This window comes from Natator depressus, chromosome 5 (genome assembly GCF_965152275.1).
Source record: "Natator depressus isolate rNatDep1 chromosome 5, rNatDep2.hap1, whole genome shotgun sequence".
Classification (NCBI taxonomy): domain Eukaryota; kingdom Metazoa; phylum Chordata; order Testudines; family Cheloniidae; genus Natator; species Natator depressus.
The window spans coordinates 89,074,857-89,097,202 of NC_134238.1; the positions used below are offsets into that span (position 1 = coordinate 89,074,857).

At 44.0% G+C, this 22,346-nt stretch overlaps 1 protein-coding gene across 3 annotated transcripts in view; it reads left to right on the plus strand.

Moving 5' to 3' along the window:
* The window catches only part of AGTPBP1 (ATP/GTP binding carboxypeptidase 1), a 171,614-nt gene that overhangs the window by 6,975 nt on the left and 142,293 nt on the right, over positions 1–22,346 (plus strand). For all 3 annotated transcript variants that reach the window (XR_012639595.1, XM_074953172.1, XM_074953170.1), the window contains exon 5: positions 1,385–1,550. The gene's annotated coding sequence lies outside the window, so the exon portion shown is untranslated. The remainder of the gene's footprint in view (positions 1–1,384; positions 1,551–22,346) is intronic.

Consider the following 22,346-nt stretch of genomic DNA (forward strand, 5'->3'; position numbering starts at 1 on the left):
GATTGAAAATTCTCAGTTTTGTTCTGGTCCTGTATATATTTTGATTTCCATATTTTCTGAGTTTAGAAAATGCTATGGATATCTTTCCTGTCCTAGATGTCGCTTCCTTCTTGAGATCTCCATTGACTAATAGGATGCTGCCCAGATAGATGAATTGTTCTACTCTCCATGTCTGAGTTTCAAGGATGTTTGTTTTAGTAAAACTAATTATGACCCCTGCTCTGCATACTATTTTTGCCAAGTTCTGTCTTTGTAACTTTTCAGGGATATTTCTCACTAGCGCAATATCAATAGCAAAGTCTAGGTCTTCTAGGCATTTGCCTTCTACTCATGCTATATCAGTGTGTGTGTTGCTAATACACTTCTTCTTTATCCAGTCTGTGGCATTATCAAACAACAGTGAAGATAAAATGCAGATGTGTTTTATGCCAGACTCCACATTGAACCACTCTTTGGTTGATAAACCTTAGCGAGCAATTTGCATCTCTGTACATGGCCTTGACGATACTGACAACTTGAATGGGATTCTGTAGGACTCAAGAATATTCCACAATGTATGTCTGTGCAGGCTGTCAAATACCTTTTGAAAAATTAATGAAGAGGGGAACTTGCCATTCTGTACATGCTTCTGTGACAGTCCTTAATGTGAATATCTGATCTACATAGGATCTCTTGGCCCTGAATCCAGCCTGTTCTCTAAGCTTTGTATCCTCTGCCACTTTTGTCCTGTGTTGTATCACACTGCAGATGGCTTTCCCTACAACAGAGAGTAATGTAACTTTTCTCTCCAGTTGTAAGATCACACTTTTTGCATATTCTGACAATGATTCCATGTTTCCACTGGTCAGGAGGGGTCTCTTTTCCCCAAACTTAATTGAACAGTTGGGGGGTGACAGCAGATATCCTTCTTGTGGAGCCCCTGTTGTAGAGTTTCAACAGCATATTGCAGGCATATGGTAGTTCCATCATGTTACAAACGAGGATGTCAGGTACCAGACCAGCCAGCCTCTACCCTCTTCTCAAGTGATTCAGCACAGGCTCGGATGGCATACATCTGCTCTGTATGTTGGAGTCCATACCAGCCCACAAGTTTTATGCATTAGATCGAACAAAAGCCGGATGAAGACCTTGCGGATGGCCTCACACATACTGGAGGGATGTTGTGGCTTCCAACCTGGTCTACATTGGCCTTTTTATAGAACAGGCCACAACGTTGGCAGGAGACTGGGCTCTCTGGAAATGGGTGACCCAAAGTGTGCACTGTACACTTCACATGCAAGAGAATTAATGAAATGAATGCACTGAAAAGCTCTGTCAATTTTGTTATGCTGGAGATATCAACTACTGTAACTTGATCATCTCCCTGCACTTTGTTACTTTTCAGCTTTTTGATTGCAGCATGTACTTCTGACATCTCTATTGGACCGATGTTAATGTCAAGCTGGTCTGGCTCACACGTTTCATCAAAGTCTGGTGCTGAGATGGGCCTGGGTCTATTGAGGACATTTCTGATATGCTCTGCCCCTCCGTTTTTCTGTTCTACCTCAGTTGTAAGTATTTTTCCATCTTTGCTTTTTATTGGCCTGTGTCCTATTTTGAAATTTCCACACTGATTTTAGTCACTTGGGAAATGGCACTGTGGTTTCCTATCACTGCTGCAGCTTCAGCTGCTAGGTCTTCAACATATCTTCATTAATCTTTCTTTGCATTTTATCCACATAGAATTATAATTCCATTTCTGTCACTGACTCCTTCGTTTAGTGCATGTTACTTTTGCTTCAGTTTGATCATCTGACAAACTGTGGTAATATCCACTTTACAGAGGTTGTATAAGAATTAAGACTAATATTTTTCAAACCTGGGTGCCTGAAGTTAGGCACCACTATCCATATATGGCCAGTTAATTAAGTGACCTACTTTTTGCAGGTGCTAAGCACATGAAGTTCCCACTGACTGCAGTGAGTGTTCCAAGGTGCTTAACATCTTTTAAAATCAGGCCATTGATTTAGATGCCTGTGACGTAGTAGGGATTTTCCCTTGTTATGTTGTATGTGAGCCTATGTGAGTCTTACTGTTTTGCATGAATGCTGTGTATGCCTCACTTTCCCTGTGTATTGCACCAATGTCTAGGTGGTGGGAATAAGGGTGTGTAACTTTTGCAGCGGCTGCTCCAGCTGCCTGCACAGATGCAATGGCTTCCCCTTCGTAGCCTGAGACCCAGGAGGGAGATCTGACCAGGTGTCTCTTGGCCCAGGAAGCGAGACAAGGCCAGAGGAGGAGCAATGGGCAGGGCAGGGGCCAGGCAGCTGGAAAAGAATCAGTCTTGGCTGGCTTGGAGCGCAGAGGGAGGGCCAGAGCCCTGGCTCTGGGCTCCCCTCCTCCCAAGATGGACTTGGCTGAAAGTCAATGATTTCTGTGCTAACAGGTTCCGTTTTACACTGGCTGAGAGTCACATCTGACTGCGGAGTTGGGGTGTGTCAAGGCTGATTCCCCACTCTGGCACTTCGAGTGCAGAAGGTGGGGGCCCACAATTATTCTAAAAATTAATACTGGCCACTCTAGGCTTTTATTAAAGTCCCAAGGTTACAGCTTTTCTCTGACCTTGGATGGGTAGATGCTGCCACCGCCCAAGTGCAAAAATCCCTTTGAGAACCCAGGAAGGCACACTTGGGAATGCCTTCCTATGGGATGCCCTCAAGCCCTTTCACCCACCCTCCAGGGAAGAGCTGAAAAAGAAAACAAAGGAAATCAGTTGTTGCCACCAGCGAATTAAACAACATGCACAAACCTCTTTGGACACAATTTCAATCCTGTTCTTAAAGGTAAATTTTATTAAAAACAAAAAGAAAATACATCTGGAAACTTAGGCTGTTGCTAGATTTTTAAAAAAACAAATACAAAAATTAAGAATCAAGAATAGGTTTCTTGAGGTTCAGCTTACAGGTTACAAGCAAAACAAAAGCACCTGGGGTTAGCACAGAGGAATCCACAAACCATAAAGAAATAAACCCAATCACATCTTTCTAGATATTTCCTGATCTACTTACATATCTGGGGGTTTAAATTAGTAGTTTCTAGGTACGATGACTTTTTCATACCTGGCCCAAAGCTTTTTGCAGCAGAGTTCCAGCCATGTCTCTCCTCTCTGGGAGAAAAATTTCCACTTTGTCTGTCTGTTTTTCTCCCATTTTAAAAAGTTCTAGCCTTCCCATTGACTCTTCTAGTCAGGTGCCCACTCCCTTCCCTTTACCTATGCAGGGAGACTTTTTAACCCTTTACATGATAAAACAAGTAGAGAACAACTACTAAAAGGGACTTTATAGCTAACTGGCTGGGTGGGTGTCCATAAAAGGGAGCTGCTCTTCCCCCCTTTCATTTATCACAGGGTGCAAGACCCTCTGGCTTCCCCAGGAGGCCCGCCCAGGTGGACTCACTGCAGGAAGTGCATGGTGTGGAAGGGGATGTTGAATGCGCCAAGGTCAGACCCAGGAAGGTCAAAGCTGTGTAAGCTTCTTGTCCTGGAGCTAGTATGCTCAGAGAGAGGAGGCTCCCCCAGAGTCCTGGGTGGCTCCATATGGAGTAGTTCCAGAGCATCGCCCTGGTGACTCCATGACAGTGACTAAATATGCAAAAAGAAAAAAGAAAAGGAGTACTTGTGGCACCTTAGAGACTAACCAGTTTATTTGAGCATGAGCTTTCGTGAGCTACAGCTCACTTCATCGGATGCATAGCATATCGTGGAAACTGCAGAAGACATTATATACACACAGAGACCATGAAACAAAACTTCCTCCCACCCCACTGTCCTGCTGCTAACAGCTTATCTAAAGTGATCATCAAGGAAGGCCATTTCCAGCACAAATCCAGGTTTTCTCACCCTTCCCCCCCCCCCCCCCCCCCAGACACACATACAAACTCACTCTCCTGCTGGTAATAGCCCATCCCTCTTTGAAACCTCTCTTTATAGTGCGCATGATAATCAAGGTGGGTCATTTCCAGCACTAATCCAGGTTTTCTCACCACCACCCTCCCCCACACACACACACCCCTCCAAAAACCACACACACAAACTCACTCTCCTGCTGGCAATAGCTCATCTTACAATGTGCACAGCAATAATCCAAGTTTAACCAGAACGTCTTGGGGGGGGGGGGGGTTTGTAGGAAAAAAACAAGGGGAGATAGGCTACCTTGCATAATGACTTAGCCACTCCCAGTCTCTATTCAAGCCCAAATTAATAGTATCCAATTTGCAAATGAATTCCAATTCAGCAGTTTCTCGCTGGAGTCTGGATTTGAAGTTTTTTTGCTTTAAGATAGCGACCCTCATGTCTGTGATTGTGTGACCAGAGAGATTGAAGTGTTCTCCGACTGGTTTATGAATGTTATAATTCTTAACATCTGATTTGTGTCCATTTATTCTTTTACGTAGAGACTGTCCAGTTTGACCAATGTACATGGCAGAGGGGCATTGCTGGCACATGATGGCATATATCACATTGGTGGATGTGCAGGTGAACGAGCCTCTGATAGTGTGGCTGATGTTGTTAGGCCCTGTGATGGTGTTCCCTGAATAGATATGTGGGCACAGTTGGCAACGGGCTTTGTTGCAAGGATAGGTTCCTGGGTTAGTGGTTCTGTTGTGTGGTATGTGGTTGTTGGTGAGTATTCGCTTCAGGTTGGGGGGCTGTCTGTAGGCAAGGACTGGCCTGTCTCCCAAGATTTGTGAGAGTGTTGGGTCATCCTTCAGGATAGGTTGTAGATGCTTAATAATGCGTTGGAGGGGTTTTAGTTGGGGGCTGAAGGTGACGGGTAGTGGCGTTCTGTTATTTTCTTTGTTAGGCCTGTCCTGTAGTAGGTGACTTCTGGGAACTCTTCTGGCTCTATCAATCTGTTTCTTCACTTCCGCAGGTGGGTATTGTAGTTGTAAGAATGCTTGATAGAGATCTTGTAGGTGTTTGTCTCTGTCTGAGGGGTTGGAGCAAATGCGGTTGTATCGCAGAGCTTGGCTGTAGACGATGGATCGTGTGGTGTGGTCAGGGTGAAAGCTGGAGGCATGTAGGTAGGAATAGCGGTCAGTAGGTTTCCGGTATAGGGTGGTGGTGATGTGACCATCGTTTATTAGCACTGTAGTGTCCAGGAAGTGGATCTCATGTGTGGACTGGACCAGGCTGAGGTTGATGGTGGGATGGAAATTGTTGAAATCATGGTGGAATTCCTCAAGGGCTTCTTTTCCATGGGTCCAGATGATGAAGATGTCATCAATATAGCGCAAGTAAAGTAGGGGCGTTAGGGGACGAGAGCTGAGGAAGCGTTGTTCTAAATCAGCCATAAAAATGTTGGCATACTGTGGGGCCATGCGGGTACCCATAGCAGTGCCGCTGATCTGAAGGTATACATTGTCCCCAAATGTAAAATAGTTATGGGTAAGGACAAAGTCACAAAGTTCAGCCACCAGGTTAGCCGTGACATTATCGGGGATAGTGTTCTTGATGGCTTGTAGTCCATCTTTGTGTGGAATGTTGGTGTAGAGGGCTTCTACATCCATAGTGGCCAGGATGGTGTTATCAGGAAGATCACCAATGGATTGTAGTTTCCTCAGGAAGTCAGTGGTGTCTCAAAGGTAGCTGGGAGTGCTGGTAGCGTAGGGCCTGAGGAGTGAGTCTACATACCCGGACAATCCTGCTGTCAGGGTGCCAATGCCTGAGATGATGGGGCGTCCAGGATTTCCAGGTTTATGGATCTTGGGTAGTAGATAGAATATCCCAGGTCGGGGTTCCAGGGGTGTGTCTGTGCGGATTTGATCTTTCGCTTTTTCAGGAAGTTTCTTGAGCAAATGCTGTAGATGCTTTTGGTAACTCTCAGTGGGATCAGAGGGTAATGGCTTGTAGAAAGTGGTGTTGGAGAGCTGCCGAGCAGCCTCTTGTTCATATTCCGACCTATTCATGATGACAACAGCACCTCCTTTGTCAGCCTTTTTGATTATGATGTCAGAGTTGTTTCTGAGGCTGTGGATGGCATTGTGTTCTGCACGGCTGAGGTTATGGGGCAAGTGATGCTGCTTTTCCACAATTTCAGCCCGTGCACGTCGGCGGAAGCACTCTATGTAGAAGTCCAGTCTGCTGTTTCGACCTTCAGGAGGAGTCCACCTAGAATCCTTCTTTTTGTAATGTTGGTAGGCAGGCCTCTGTGGATCATTATGTTGTTCAGAGGTATCTTGGAAATATTCCTTGAGTCGGAGACGTCGAAAATAGGATTCTAGGTCACCACAGAACTGTATCATGTTCAAGGGGGTGGAGGTGCAGAAGGAGAGACCCCGAGATCTCTGGTCACGCAATCACAATCTCTCTGGTCACGCAATCACAGACATGAGGGTCGCTATCTTAAAGCAAAAAAACTTCAAATCCAGACTCCAGCGAGAAACTGCTGAATTGGAATTCATTTGCAAATTGGATACTATTAATTTGGGCTTGAATAGAGACTGGGAGTGGCTAAGTCATTATGCAAGGTAGCCTATCTCCCCTTGTTTTTTTCCTACAAACCCCCCCCCCCCCCCCAAGACGTTCTGGTTAAACTTGGATTATTGCTGTGCACATTGTAAGATGAGCTATTGCCAGCAGGAGAGTGAGTTTGTGTGTGTGGTTTTTGGAGGGGTGTGTGTGTGTGGGGGAGGGTGGTGGTGAGAAAACCTGGATTAGTGCTGGAAATGGCCTTCCTTGATGATCACTTTAGATAAGCTGTTAGCAGCAGGACAGTGGGGTGGGAGGAAGTTTTGTTTCATGGTCTCTGTGTGTATATAATGTCTTCTGCAGTTTCCACGATATGCTATGCATCCGATGAAGTGAGCTGTAGCTCACGAAAGCTCATGCTCAAATAAACTGGTTAGTCTCTAAGGTGCCACAAGTACTCCTTTTCTTTTTTCTTTTTACGAATACAGACTAACACGGCTGTTACTCTGAAACCTAAATATGCAAAGATGCCTAACTTTAAACACCCAAATTTAGAATTTTTGCCATAGTTCTTTAATGTTTGTACATCACATTGAACATATAAAGCACATTATTCATTATATTTGTTTATTTTATCTTTTTATTTTACATTGATATATAAACTCCTACATACATTCAGCAGGAATCATGCAAAGGTGGTGGTGGGCCCTTTGGTTCTGATGAATCTAAGCCAGAGGCATGTGTAGAAATTTAAATTTTGATCCCTTTTTGGAGGGTCATGTTCTGTGCCCCTGCTGGTCCACTCTCTCTCTCCCCCACCATGGCCCCATGGCTAGGAGGAGCTCACTCTCCTCTGTTTCTCCTCCCCTCCCCCCCCCCTCCCATGGCCCCAAGAGGCACTCGCGCTCCCCCCGCGCCATGGCCTCGGGGCCGGAGAAGCTATCAGCTCTGTCCATTGTCATGGGGCCAGGAGGCGCTTGCTCTCTGCCCCCCACCCTCATTACAGCCCTGGGACAGGAGGAGTTGTGAGCTCCCCCTGGGGCTGGGAGGAGCTCACACTCTCCCTCTTCTGCAGCCCTGGGGCTGGAGGAGTTCTGTGCCCCTGCCAGTTATTTGGAGGCCTGTACCCCTACTTGCCCCCCCCCTTTGTGCCTGCCCCTGAGATTCTAGGCTGCTTTAGGGTTAATAAGAATATGATGCAGTGATGTACTGCAGGGATCTCTTAAGGAACAACAGTGATGTGATATTAAAATTTTGCCACCAAACTGAAAGGAGCGTTGGGTGATTTCCTTGTCTCTGGAGTTCACCGCCTATTGCAATGAATCATCCCTGCCAGAGGCTGCATATTTCCATGGGGTTTTTGCAAATATTTTTGATGAGCAACTTCTTTGCCTTTGCGATGTACTGTGTTGTATCAAGTGCTGTGTATTTTCCACAGGAGTCCCAGGGTCATATATCTCGATACATTTCCACAAGGGCTTTAATCCCTCCCCTCACCTTTTTCAAATTACACAAATTGAATGTTTTCAATATACTCTGGATATTTGTCAAAAACAAAATATAAACATGTCCAGCCAGTGCCCTTAATACAATTTTCTTACCAAGTGGTGTTGTGTCCTGGATCATAAGGCAGTAGCTATATTTAAAAGGGAAACAAATTACTATGCTTACCAACAGTAAGGGTGAGTTGAGGAAGACTCATACTGTAAGAACTCAATGTTAATCACAGGTAAAAAAGAACTTTTTTGTGAGTGTGTTTAAGACAATAGCAGCACATTATTTATATGAAAGGGATGGCGTTAGCCTATTTCAGCATTATTACTGTAGCACTGAAGGATGCTGGAAAGTTTAATGAACTTTATGCATCTAATTCAGGGGTTCACGTACTTCATTGCACTGCATCCCCCTTCTGACAATAAAAATTACTTCACGACCCCAGGAGGGGGGATTGAAGCCTGAGCTTGCCTGAGCCCCGCTGCCTGGGGTAGGGGTCAAGGCAAAGCCCAAGCCGCACCACTCTGGGCAGGGGGGCCAAAGCTGAAGCTCAAGGGCTTCAGCCCCTAGTCAGGGGGCCTGCAACCTGAGCCCTGCCGCACAGGACTGAAGCCCTCGGGCTTTGGCTTTGGGTCTGGGCAGAGGGGCTTGAGCTTCAGCCTCAAGACCCAGCAAGTCTAAGCCAGCCCTGGTGACCCCATTCAAAGGGGGTTGCAACCCACTTTGGGGTCCCAACCCACAGCTTGAAAACCACTAATCTAATCTAAACCCTATGGCAAGATTTACAGGTCCATGTGCACTTGTATCAAAAGATCTCAACATCAAGGTTGTCTTCATAAAGAGCAGGTCAATTGTACTGGGACTAACTAATGGAGCAAGGAGACATGGGGGTACTTAAAGGTCAGTTATCAGGAACTACAATAACAGGAGAGACAGTGGTGCCCCAGAAGGAGCACTGAGTTTATGGGGAACTTAGTTCCCTATTTCATTACAAGACTAGTCCAGATCATATCTTATGGTCATTCCACAAATATGCTTATCATATAAATAGACTAATTCAATGTTTAATCACAACCAATTTTTCAGAAATCTGAGTGGCTCACGGGATTAATAAAGGAACGTATCAAGGGAGACTATGCCAGGCTGGGGAAGATGCTTAAGGAAATCGAGGCTCAGATCATCTTCAGTGGGATTCTGCCAGTTCCTAGAGAAGGGCAACAAAGGTGTGACAAGATTATGACTATGGCTCAGGCAGTGGTGCTATAAGGAGGGCTTTGGGATGTATGGCCACTGGGAGGCATTCATGGACAGAGGACAGTTCTCTCGGAATGGACTTCATCTGAGTAGGGAAGGAAATAGACTTCTAGGATGGAGGCTGGCACAACTGATTAAGAAAGCTTTAAACTAGGAATTTGGGGGTGATGGTTGGGAGACGTCCAGGTAATCTCCACGCCGGATTTTAACGTTGAGAGGGAAGAAAACCAAGTAAGAAAGGATACAGCAGTGGGTAGGAGAATGGACATAAGGAGGAAGGGCAGTGTGGGTACCAGTCTAATAGGTCATACTGGGTGTAGAATCCGTGCCTAATCGGGTAAAGAATGTGAGCAAGGCCAAAGAGCAAAAATTAAGATGTTTGTACACCAATGCGAGGAGCCTAGGTAACAAAATGGAGGAACTAGAGCTACTGGTGGAGGAAGTGAAACCAGATATTATAGGGATAACGGAAACATGGTGGAATAGTAGTCATGACTGGACTACAAGTATTGAAGGGTATGTTCTGTTTAGGAAAGACAGAAATAAAGGTAAAAGTTGTGGAGTAGCATTATATATCAATGATGAGGTAGAATGTAAGAAGTGATGGAAAGGATAAGACAGAGTCCATCTGGGCAAAAATCACATTGGGGAAGAAAATACTAGAGCCCCCCCTGTGCTAGTGCTTGGAGTGTGCTATAGACCGCCGGGATCTAACTTGGATATGGACAGAGCCCTCTTTAAAGTTTTCAATGCTGTAAATACTAGTGGAAACTGCGTGATCATGGGAGACTTTAACTTCCCAGATATAGACTGGAGGATGAGCCCTAGTAATAATAATAGGGCTCAGATTTTCCTGGATGTGATAGCTGATGGATTCCTTCATCAAGTAGTTGCTGAACCGACGAGGGGATGCCACTTTAGGTTTGGTTTTGGTGAGTAGTGAGGACCTCATAGAAGAAATGGTTGTAGGGGACAACCTTGGTTCAAGTGATCATGAGCTAATTCAGTTCAAACTGAACGGAAGGATAAACAAAAATAAATCTACAACTAGGGTTTTTGATTTCAAAAGAGCTGACTTTCAAAAATGAAGGAAATTAGTTCGGGAAGTGGATTGGACTGAAGAATGTATGAATCTAAAGGTGGAGGAGGCCTGGGATTACTTCAAGTCAAAGCTGCAGATGCTATCAGAAGCCTGCATCCCAAGTAAGGGGAAAAAATTCATAGGCAGGAGTTGTAGACCAAGCTGGATGAGCAAGCATCTCAGAGAGGTGATTAAGAAAAAGCAGAAAGCATACAGGAAGTGGAAGATGGGAGGGATCAGCAAGGAAAGCTACCTTATTGAGGTCAGAACATGTAGGGATAAAGTGAGACAGGCTAAAAGTCAAGTAGAGTTGGACCTTGCAAAGGGAATTAAAACCAATAGTAAAAGGTTCTATAGCCATATGAATAAGAAGAAAACAAAGAAGAAGTGGGACCGCTAAACACTGAGGATGGAGTGGAGGTTAAGGATAATCTAGGCATGGCCCAGTATCTAAACAAATACTTTGCCTCAGTCTTTAATGAGGATCTTGGAGATAATGGTAGCATGACAAATGGGAATGAGGATATGGAAGTAGATATTACCATATTTGAGGTAGAAGCGAAACTCAAACAGCTTAATGGGACTAAATCGGGGGGCCCAGATAATCTTCATCCAAGAATATTAAAGGAATTGGCACAGGAAATTGCAAGCCCATTAGCAAGAATTTTTAATGAATCTGTGAATTCAGGGGTTGTACCATATGACTGGAGAATTGCTAACATAGTTCCTATTTCTAAGAAAGGGAAAAAAAGTGATCCGGGTAATTATAGGCCTGTTAGTTTGACATCTGTAGTATGCAAGGTCTTGGAAAAATTTTTGAAGGAGAAAGTAGTTAAGGACATTGAGGTCAATGGTAAATGGGACAAAATACAACATGGTTTTACAAAAGGTAGATCGTGCCAAACCAACCTGATCTCCTTCTTTAAGAAAGTAACAGATTTTTTACACAAAGGAAACACAGTGGCTCTAATTTACCTAGATTTCAGTAAGGCATTTGATACAATGCCACATGGGGAATTATTAGTTAAATTGGAAAAGATGGGGATCAATATGAAAATTGAAAGGTGGATAAGGAATTGGTTAAAGGGCAGACTACAGCGGGTCATACTGAAAGGTGAACTGTCAGGCTTGAGGGAGGTTACCAGTGAAGTTCCTTAGGGACTGGTTTTGGGACCAATCTTATTTAATCTTTTTATTACTGACCTCAGCACAAAAAGTGGGAGTACTAATAAAGTTTGCGGATGATACAAAGCTGGGAGGTATTGCCAATTTAGAGAAGGAGCGGGATATCATACAGGAGGATCTGGATGACCTTGTAAACTGGAGTAATAGTAATAGGATGAAATTTAATAGTGAGAAGTGTAAGGTCATGCATTTAGGGATTAATAACAAATATTTTAGTGTTAAACTGGGGACTCATCAATTAGAAGTAACGGAGGAGAAGGACCTTGGAGTATTGGTTGACCACAGGATGACTATGAGCCGCCAATGTGATATGGCTGTGAAAAAAGCTAATGCGGTCTTGGGATGCATCAGGTGAGGTATTTCCATTAGAGATAAGGAGGTGTTAGTACCGTTATACAAGGCACTGGTGAGACCTCATCTGGAATACTGCGTGCAGTTCTGGTCTCTCATGTTTAAGAAGGATGAATTCAAACTGGAACAGGTACAGAGAAGGGCTACTAGGATGATCCGAGGAATGGAAAACCTGTCTTATGAAAGGAGACTCAAAGAGCTTGGCTTGTTTAGCCTAACCAAAAGAAGGCGGAGGGGAGATATGATTGCTCTCTATAAATGTCAGCGGGATAAATACCAGAGAGGGAGAGGAATTATTTAAGCTCCGTACCAATGTGGACACAAGAACAAATGGATATAAACTGGCCATTGGGAAGTTTAGACTTGAAATTAGATGAAGGTTTCTAACCATCAGAGGAGTGAAGTTCTGGAACAGCCTTCCAAGGGAAGCAGTGGGGGCAAAAGACCTATCTGGCTTTAGGATTAAACTCGATAAGTTTATGGAGGAGAAGGTATGATGGGATAACATGATTTTGGCAATTAATTGATCTTTAAATATTCATGGTAAATAGTCCCAATGACCTGTGATGGAATGTTAGAAGGGGTGGGATCTGAGTTACTACAGCGAATTGTTTCCTGGGTATCTGGCTGGGGAATCTTGCCCATATGCTCAGGGTTCAGCAGATCACCATATTTGGGGTTGGGAAGGAATTTTCCTCCAGGGCAGATTGGAAGAGGCTCTGGGGTTTTTTTGCCTTCCTCTGCAGCATGGGGCATGGTTGCTTGCTGGAGGATTCTCTGCACCTTGAAGTCTTTAAACCATGATTTGAGGACTTCAATAACTCAGACATAGGTGAGAGGTTTATTGCAGCAGTGGGTGGGTGAGATTCGGTAGCCTGCATTGTGCAGGAGGTCAGACTAGATGATCATAATGGTCCCTTCTGACCTTAATATCTATGAATGCAGATTCTTTCACCCAGAAATCACTGTTTATAATCCAGTTCAGGCTGCAGAGTAATGATCCTATGATGGCTGTTCAGTGGCCTTTGTGAAGTACGTTGTGGTCTCAGTAGACAAATGTACACATCACATCTAATTGGAATTAATTGTCAGTATTGTTGGCAAATGCAATAGATGCCAAAATTTAACTGAGTTGCAGATACTGAATGATCTCTTCTCTTTCACCTTCAGGTTTTCTCTCTAAGTTAGGGATGAAGTACATTGATTGGACAGAATGGAGAAGCTTGCGCTGTTGCTGCCTGTGTGGTACCTTTCTGAGGTATTGACAGGGACCTTCTGGCATTTTTGAATATTATTGATGAATTTTTAATTTCTGCTGAAGTTGAAATGTTTAACATTGAAGTGATCATTTACTTCCACCATCTGCAGCACTGTCCATGTCCTGCAGAGCACCCAGAGAATCTAGGAGACAAGCCTCTCATTCCGGCTGTTAATCAAAATAACACACAGACAAATTCTAAGGCATATGCTATTCAGGATGTGTTGCATGTTCCTCTTGTTGGTGAAGATGGGAGGAGGTTAAAAATGAGGCTTGTAATGTGAAGCTTGCTCCAGCCTTAACTATGGTGTGGCTCCTGCTTCCCCATAATATGGTACCCAAGGAAGTGGGAAAGACTTTCTTAAACAGAATGTCTGTTTTCTCATTTACAGAAAGGGAAACTGCACTCTGCTTCAGTCATCCACATGACAGTTCAGGGCGCTATCATTAGGCCACCAGCTATTTTTTCCCCTTAAAATAAATCAGTTTCTGAAGATACAGATGTATTTTGTAAAAGCTTGTAATGTTTTGATGATTTCCATTTTACACTGCAGAATCTCATACTGAAATAGAATGGATTTTTCTGCGATTTATAAATAGAACTGATTATTTAAGTCCTACACTGTGCAGTAAAAAAAAATAAATCCTGCAAAATAGTTAGTTTTGATCTCCATAAATGCAGAGACGGCTGCAGATTTTGGAGTACTGCACCCAATAAGATCAGTTAATCAATACAAAAAAAGAAGTTACTAGTAGGACTTGTCTATTTATCTCGTGTTACATTTTCCTCTTGCTCTGGCAATGATTCTTAACGTCTGCACAATAAACAGAAACAAGCAGATTCCATTGGTGAGTTTCATCCTCACATTTGCTGCGGTAGCAAGAACCAAGATTCTCTGTATAGTCACTTAGATGCCAATTGTTTAATATATTAAAAAGTGCAGAAAAATAATAATAAATCTGTTACTTTGAAAAGGGTTACATGAAGCATAAGCAAAAAGGCCAATAAAATTTATCAAATCCATCATGGGAAAAGGGGTCACCTGCTGCAAACTATTATTAGTAAGCTTTCCTCAAAACTGGATTCTTCATTGTTGTTTTGAAGGTCACTCCTTTCCTCTTCAGGGAAAAACTCAAAATAATGCTGAGTTGCTTCAAGGCCTAGCATTGCTTTGGAGACCCCTGTCAATTTAAGTAATTGAAAAATGCAGCTATATGAAAGTGCGTGAAAATCCAGTTTCTATGGAAGGTGTACATCAAATGGAAGGAAGATGACCTTCAGCTGAGCCAAAGTCTATTTTAATTCCTGCTGGTCTTGAAACATACCCACATAAGGCAGGTTTTACATTAATTCTGTTGTGACTGTTCCCAGATAAAGGATCTGATCCAAAGCCCATGGGACTGAATGGAACGATTGGCATTGACTTCAGTGGTTTTCAGATCAGTCCCCAAGGTACTACTCAGTGTGATTGAGGGAGTCAGAATCTGGCCCATTGTAATGAATGAAAATGCTTACATTGCTGCTCAACATGAGTAAATGTGGCAAAATATGACCCTTGGTGCACAAGCTGCATGACTGGGGTCTTCAGTGAAAGTTCTTACCGCTTATAAAAATGAGGCTTCTTATTTAGGTGCCTAATTTGGGGTATTCAGGTTTGAAAATGTTAGCCTTAATGGTTTATTATGTATATTTGAAATGTGCACATGCCTTTCATGCACAATGGTTCATTTTGAAAGCATAGTACAAAAATAATTCACAAAAAAGTGGAAATAAAATCCTTGAATATGAGAATCTTCCCATGTACAACTGTATGCAAAATAATTCTATTGCTCTGTAAGCAGTGAGCCAGTATATGCAAGAAAAAATACAATAAATCACATTTTACTTAAGAGGCTTGGAGGCTTGGATTGGTCACTTGGTGGGTCATTCATTTATAATACTATGTCAGAAATAAATAATAGCTGAATGGACCACAGATGTCAAGCTGAACTGAAATGCTTTTGTATGCGTTGGAAATACAACACATATTAGAGCAAACAAAAGATCTTCTTAGAGGTGAAAAAATAACAGAGGCTATATTATAAATCTACCAAGTGATATAAGGGCTAAAAGAAATGACATGTCAAAAGAGATAAAGAACAATCAAATGTGTTCACAGAGACAGAGATGAGTGTTTGCTTTCAGATGAGAGAATAAGAACTGACAGCAGTAATTATTGTCTGGAAGTGACTAGCTTCAGTCACTATATAGAGCTATGGAGTAGATGAGGCAATTATAATTATTAAAATGTTAGGTTTCAAATAGAAACTGAGAGCGACTAGGTGCTTACAAGGGAATCTGAAGAGCAGGCAGATTCTTCAATCCGTAGGTGTCAGGGCTAAGTCCCATGAGGTGCTGAGTGCCTCCTGCAAGGTGCTGTGCACCCTCAGTTCCTACTGAAGTCAGTTACACAGTGGGAGTCAGGTGTGCCTATGCCCAGCATTTTGCAATATTAAGCCCTAAATCAGGAAGGCTTTCACTGGGTGCATGTGCAATTGTAGTGAACGAGGAAATTTTTTATATTTGTATGAGGTATATGCATGACTCAGTTTATCCATTCACTTTGTTGATTGATACACACTGTGACAAGGGGAATAAGAGCTAGGTGTTTGAGTTAGGTAGCCATCTGCATTGGTAGGAATGGCCATCAAGAACTGAATGGGATCAACACATATGAGTGGAAGACGAATAACTGGAATATTAACTCTGAACAGCTGGCAGCCAAGGAAGGAGGAGATATGCAAACAGTGGGGCTGCAACTCGGAACAAAGACAGGAACTGTGAAGTGACTGTTTTTAAGGTTGCTTCTGAGAAACACAGAGAGAGACGCAAGATGGTTTCAAGGAAAGCCTGGCATTTGGCGGGAGGGGGCAACTGCCTCTGCAGTAAAGACTCTGTCTTATTCATGGCTTTTCTCTCAGGCCTTGTCTACAATTGTGGTGGTGTGTAGGATATGGGTAGCTACATGCTACATAGAAAGACAGGCTGCATCCACACTGCAGTGTGCAACTACACAGAGCAGCGAAAGGTTCTAGCAGTGGGGATGCGATGGAGAAAGGTTGTGGCAGTTCCTTCCTGCCAGTTTTCTCTGTTGCCTCCTGCTGTCAGGCCATTTCTCCACTGCTGGCTGCAGCAGAGAGAGGCTCCCGCAGCAGGAGGCAGCAGGATGCCACACTGCTAAAAATAGCAGTGTAGACATGGGTGGGGTACTGCTTGGGTGCGTAGGGTATATACACCACGGGTTCTGATGTCTCACCATCTACACTGCTGTTTATACCTGTGCTAGCTGTGCAGTGTCTGTACTCTACATGCTGCCATGAGTGTAGACGTACCTTCAGTACTATAGGTAATTTAAATGAAAAACTGATAGAATCCACTACTATTGTTTTAAATTAAGCAAAGTCCATATTCTCCTACTTGGAATTTCATGATTGTTTTCTTGTCAGGTAGAGGAGCTGTAAGTGAATTCACACAGGAATTAAAATGGAGGATCCATCCTGAATCAGAATGCTGCTCCAATTGTGAAGGAAGCAGTTTTAAACTATAAAATGGACCTGACCACAGCCAGTAGTTATTTAATAGGTGGAAGAGAACAATTATTCTAGAGGAATTACACCATATTTAGTTACACCTAATATTGCCCTAGATTTCACATTCCTGAAAATTAAATATTTATACTTAATTAATTTTAATGGAAGTGTGTGTGAATATCCATGTTACAAAATAAGAAACACCTGTCCATCACAAAACAGTAGGCTACTAATTCATTTTTTTTATCTTCAAAAATATTGGAAAATTTGTTCACCACATTCTGAACTGGCATAAACAGGCATAGCTCTACTTAAATCAATGGGAGAACAGAAACAGACAGCAACTGCTGGAATTTGTGGGTGCCAATGATACGGAGATGGCTGACTTGCTTTTGCGTCTACGTGAAGATCTGCAAGAACACCTCATACAGCTCAGATGGTTTCACTAGGACTGTTATAGATGATGTCCTCATTAACAGTTTTTGGCTATCAACAGTCATTGATGTAGGAGTTTGCAGAAAGGCCGAACATGAAACCGACTGTCAGCTTCTGCTGACATAAGTGTATCTCCGACTTTGACGTCAAACAGTTAATGAGCCAAAGATTAGCCTGATTCATCCAAAAGCTCTTATTACAACTAAGTTCTCAGATAGCTAGCCATTCTGAACTGCTAAAGGTCATTAGACTGAAGTCCCACTTCCTTTGTCATCTGATGAGGAATAGTGCTGACCCTACCGGTTTGATGCTGGGCCCGTCAGACATCAGGTATGGGTCAGGGAGAAGATGCTCACAGCAGTTTGAGCTAAGAAAAAAAAGTGAGGCTACAATTAGAATCTTAGTTCAAAGGCACACACATTTGTCGAGTGCAAAAGCAAAGCCTAGATAGTTTTGACTTCAAAATGTCCTCAAATCATTGTGTAAGAAAGAGAAGGAATCCTGGTGGTTGTCTCAGGCAGCCAATTTAAAACAGGCTGGTGCCAGGCATAGGGTTGCCAACTTTCTAATCGCACAAATCCCAACACTCTTACTCCACCCCTGGCTCTGGCCCTGCCCCTGCCCCTTCTCCAAAGCCACGCCCCATTCACTCCATCCCTCCTCCCTCCATCGCTTGCTCTCCCCCACCCTCATTCACTTTCACCAGGCTGGGGCGGGGCAGGGCAGTGCAGGAGGGGGTGTGGGCTCCAGGGTGGGGCCAGAAATGAGGGGTTCAGGGTGAGGGAGGGGGCTCCGGCCTGGGGCCAAGGGGTTCGGCATGCAGGAAGAGGCTCAAGGCTGGGGCAGGTGGTTGGGGTGCAGGAGGGAGTGCGGGCTCCACCTGGGGGTGTGGGCTCTGGGGTGGGGCTGGGGATGAGGAACTTGGGGTGCAGGATGGGATCAGGGCTGGGGCAGGGGATTGGGGTGCAGGTGGGGGTTTGGGGTGTGGGCTCCAGCTAGGCGGTGCTTACCTCAGGCGGCTCCCAGAAGCGGCTCGTATGTCTGGCTCTTAGGTGGAGGGACAACCAGGCAGCTCTGCAAGCTGCCCGCGCCTGCAGGTGCTGCCCCCTGCAGCTCCCATTGGCTGTGGTTACCATGGGCGGAGCCCCTGTGGCTGCTCCTGTGAGTAGGAGCCAGACATGTCAGCCGCTTCTGGGAGCCGCGCAGAAACAGGGCAAGCAGGGAGCCTGCCTTAGCCCCACTGCACTGCCAACTGGACTTTTAGCGGTGCTGACTGGAGCCATCATGGTCCCCTTTTTGACCAGGAGTTCTGGTCATGCCCAGGCATGATCTCCACAGCCTCTATTCAACTGTGGGGTCTGTGGTGGAAGTTGGCACCAGTTTGCCCAGTAAAAAATCGGGATGGCAGCATCAGCCAGAGTCTGCAAGATTTATTGTATTGATGCAAAGATCATTTCAAGATGCTCTTCAGTTGTCCATTGCCCACAGTCTCTGATCCATTTGAGGAGGGGAAGGAAGTTCTGGCAGATCCACCTTCCTTCAATCAAAAAGAGATCTGGATCGCAGTCCATAAGCTGAAGTCTATGAAGGCACCAAAAATTTTTAATATCACCCCTGAGTTGCTGAAGAGAGGTGATAAGTATTGTTGTATTATGGCTACATTGACTCTTCCACTCCATCTGGAGCACTAATATTATCCCTGAAGACTGGAAGGAAGGGTGTTATCCTGCCTCTGTTCAAAAAGGGCACTAAGGCCAAGTGTAGCAACTGTAGTGGTATTATGCTACCACTTTAAAAGGCTTTGTTTCTGTCTTAATGTCTCAAATTAGCGATGCATTTTCAGGCACAGGCTGGATACTCAGTGTAGTTTAAGACTTCACTGTCAGCCAGATCTTTACCCTGAGACAGCTGAGAAGATGTCTGAATATAATAAGCCATCTATGCAAAACTTTTTATAGACTTCTGTCAAGCCTTTGATTCAGTGCATCGAGCAAGCTTGTGGGATCTGATGAGGTGACTCAGCATCCCTGGGAAGAGAGTGTCATTGACAGAAGCGCTCTATAATGGAACAGAAAGCTGTGTTCGAGTCATGGTAGGTACACGGCATCCTATTTCCTTGTGAATTTGGCAAGGCTGCATCCTGTCACCATCATTAATATTGGTATTGATTGGTTGATGTGTAAATTTGAGGAGGCAGCTGTCTGTGGCATTGAGCTGAACGCCATTTTGCTTCAAGCCCTCAGATATGCCGATGACATTGCCTTGGTGGTTAATTTGGTGAACCATTGCAGCAGATGGCTGATCTGGTCAGGGAAGAAGCAGCATGCATTGAGTTGGTTCTTAATCTGGATAAAACTGTATTCTTGGCCATTACCATCAATCAGCCTCTAAATAACAGCTAGCTTAGCATTAGCCTGTCCAGATGGGATATCAAGCAGTTGGCAACTATTAAATACTCAGGAATCATCATAGACAGTGATGGAGGATGTTTGAAAAATCTGGATGCTCATATAGCAGCAGCTGATAGCATGTTCAGAACTCTTCAGTGGCCTCTGTGGAGTCATTGTGACATCAAGCTTATCAAGAAGCTGTGGATCTATAGAACTAGTTATATGAAATTTATTATACAGCAGTGAAACATGGGTGGCTGAGGAAGGCTGAAGAGTGGTGGAATGACATTTTAGATTCTTATCATCTTTGTCAGCTGCTTCATGTTAACTGGCAGGACAAGATCAGCAATGAAGATATCTGTACCCGAACCCAGGAACTGCCTCCCTTAGCATGAGTTTGGTTTCAGCAGCTTTCCTGGTATTATTAGGATGGAAGACCAATGAATCATGAAGTTCATTTACCTAGCTACACAGTGAGTGATCACTTGTTTGCCAAAAGCTTCAGTGGCATGATAAGATCGCCAGTGATGGACATAGACTCAGGGGTGAAAGTAACTGAGGACACTTACCGGTACGGGGCCGGGGGGCCTCCGGTCCCCAGAAGGGGCGGGGCCTTGAGCGGAAGGGGCGGGGCTGGGGGGGTCAACATCCTCCAGCCAGCCCTTCCACGCTGCGTGGCCCTTGCCGCCCTGGGCTCCCGTTGATTTAAAGGGCCCGGGGCCCCGGATGCCGCTGCCGCTTTTAAATCACCGGCCCCAGGAGAGCTGCTCCCTTTGCCCCCCCCCTCCCGGGGGGGTAAAAGGGGCAGGGACATAAAAGCACTACAGGGTCCTTTGCCGCGGCAGCACTTTAATGTCCCTGCCCCTTTTGCCTCCCCTGTTGGCGGCCCTGCCAGTACGGACCCTACCGGCAGGGCAGCCGACGGGGGGAAGGGGCAGTGACGTTAAAGCGCTGCCACGGCAGCACTTTAAGGACAATCCTTTGCCACGGCAGCACTTTAAGGATGCTGTCCTCCTCCCCCCACCGAATTGGCAGCCCTGCTGGTAGGGTCTGTACTGGCAGGGCCACCGACAAGGGAGGCAAAAGGGGCAGGGAGCGCTTTAATGTGGGCTGGGTATGGGCCGATGCGGGTTCTTACTGGTACGCCGTACCAGCTCACTTTTACCCCTGCACATCTAGCCAGACTGTCTTTAGGACCTAGCTAGAGTTCAATCTGAATGGCACCTGATCTGCAAGGAGGCTACATCTCTTTGGGATTTGCCTTGATGAGGAGGACAAGGACTGAAGTTAATGGAATCCCATGGATTTTCACAAGCTGAGAATCTAGCTCTATCCTTTTACATACAAATTCTTTACATTAAAATATTTTGGAGATGTTCCTTTATTCTCCTCTGGAAGCAAAAACCCCACCACTACACCCTTGAAGTTATTTATGATTGTCTTAGCATACATAGGTCCCGATCCTGCAAATCTGAATGACTTGAGTAATCCTTACTCAACCAAGAATACTACTATTTATGCAAGTAAGGGTCAAAGAATTAGGACCTAAACACTTTTTAGAAATTGAGTCCCTGTGTTTACTCTTGTCATTTTAGTTATCACACCTGTTTTTGTATCAAAAATATATCAGATTAGTGTGACATATCTAGTTGTGTGAACTCATAATGCCTACTTCTGCTCCTCTCATCACCACTCCCCAAAGGTACTTGTAGATTGCCTTTATTTACTGTGGTAATTTTCCTGTAAATTCCTGGATCTCCCTTCTTATCATATACATTTGTAACAAAAATTTCTATACACATACTAAAATAAGGGAATTAGTCTGCAGAGTTGCACATAGATATGAATTTCTTTTTGCAGAATATACTCTCCGACCTTGCACTGTATTATAACGGCTGTTAATTTCAGAAAATAGCAACTGGCTCTGCATAAAATTTGCACTTGCAGGCAATAATGTAATTTGCAGTCGATTTTGAACAACACAAATTTAGTCTGTTCTAAATGAAAGAAAAGTTAATTATATTTTATAGTAACTTCATGTGTGTTTTAAATGAACAGGCACATGTGATTTTCTTTAAAATGCTTGTAGGATGATTCAGAACCAAAAGAATAATGAAGCATCCGGTTACTTTGAACGCAGCAAATAAACTTGCACTTAGAATTGTACTCTACTCTGAATGTGGCTTTCAGTCTTCCCTTACTGAACTCCCCAGACACATTAGTCTTTTGTATGTATCGTACTGTTCCAAAGCAGGAACAAAACTGGGGCCAGATCCTCTAACTCCTTATTCATGCGGGTAAGACTTACGTGAGTTGGTTACATTGGAGTCAAAGGGACTACTAAGGTGAATAAGAGTTGCATGATTGGGCCCTAATATTGCACATCATTATAAATACAGAGCATATATTTAAGAAACACTGTTTAATATTTTCCTAGAAATAGCTTTCAAAACTAGGAACATTTTGCCTACTAAAATACCTGGGTTTTACAAGTAAAAGTGCCAATCTTGCAATCAACCCACATACAGAAGTTTAATTGCAGTAAATGAGAGTTTCCATGTAAAAGGCTTGCAGGACCATATATAATTAATATAAAGGTGAACAGAAAGGTTCATACCTGCTGAAACCTTTGTTCACAGTTATATTTATCTCCTGCATTAGTTGATGACATCCCAATGTCAATAGTTGGTTGGTTGATTACAATAACAGGAAAAACATAGCAGGGAGTTTCATTCCATGTGCTGCTATAGGGTACTGGCTAATTATGTCATCAACACTTGCAGAAAAAACACAGGACCCCCAGTCACATTTCCATTGTAATCAGTGTGTGAAAACCCTGGTTTGATTTCAATAGTAGCAGGATCTGACCCTTTAACCCTA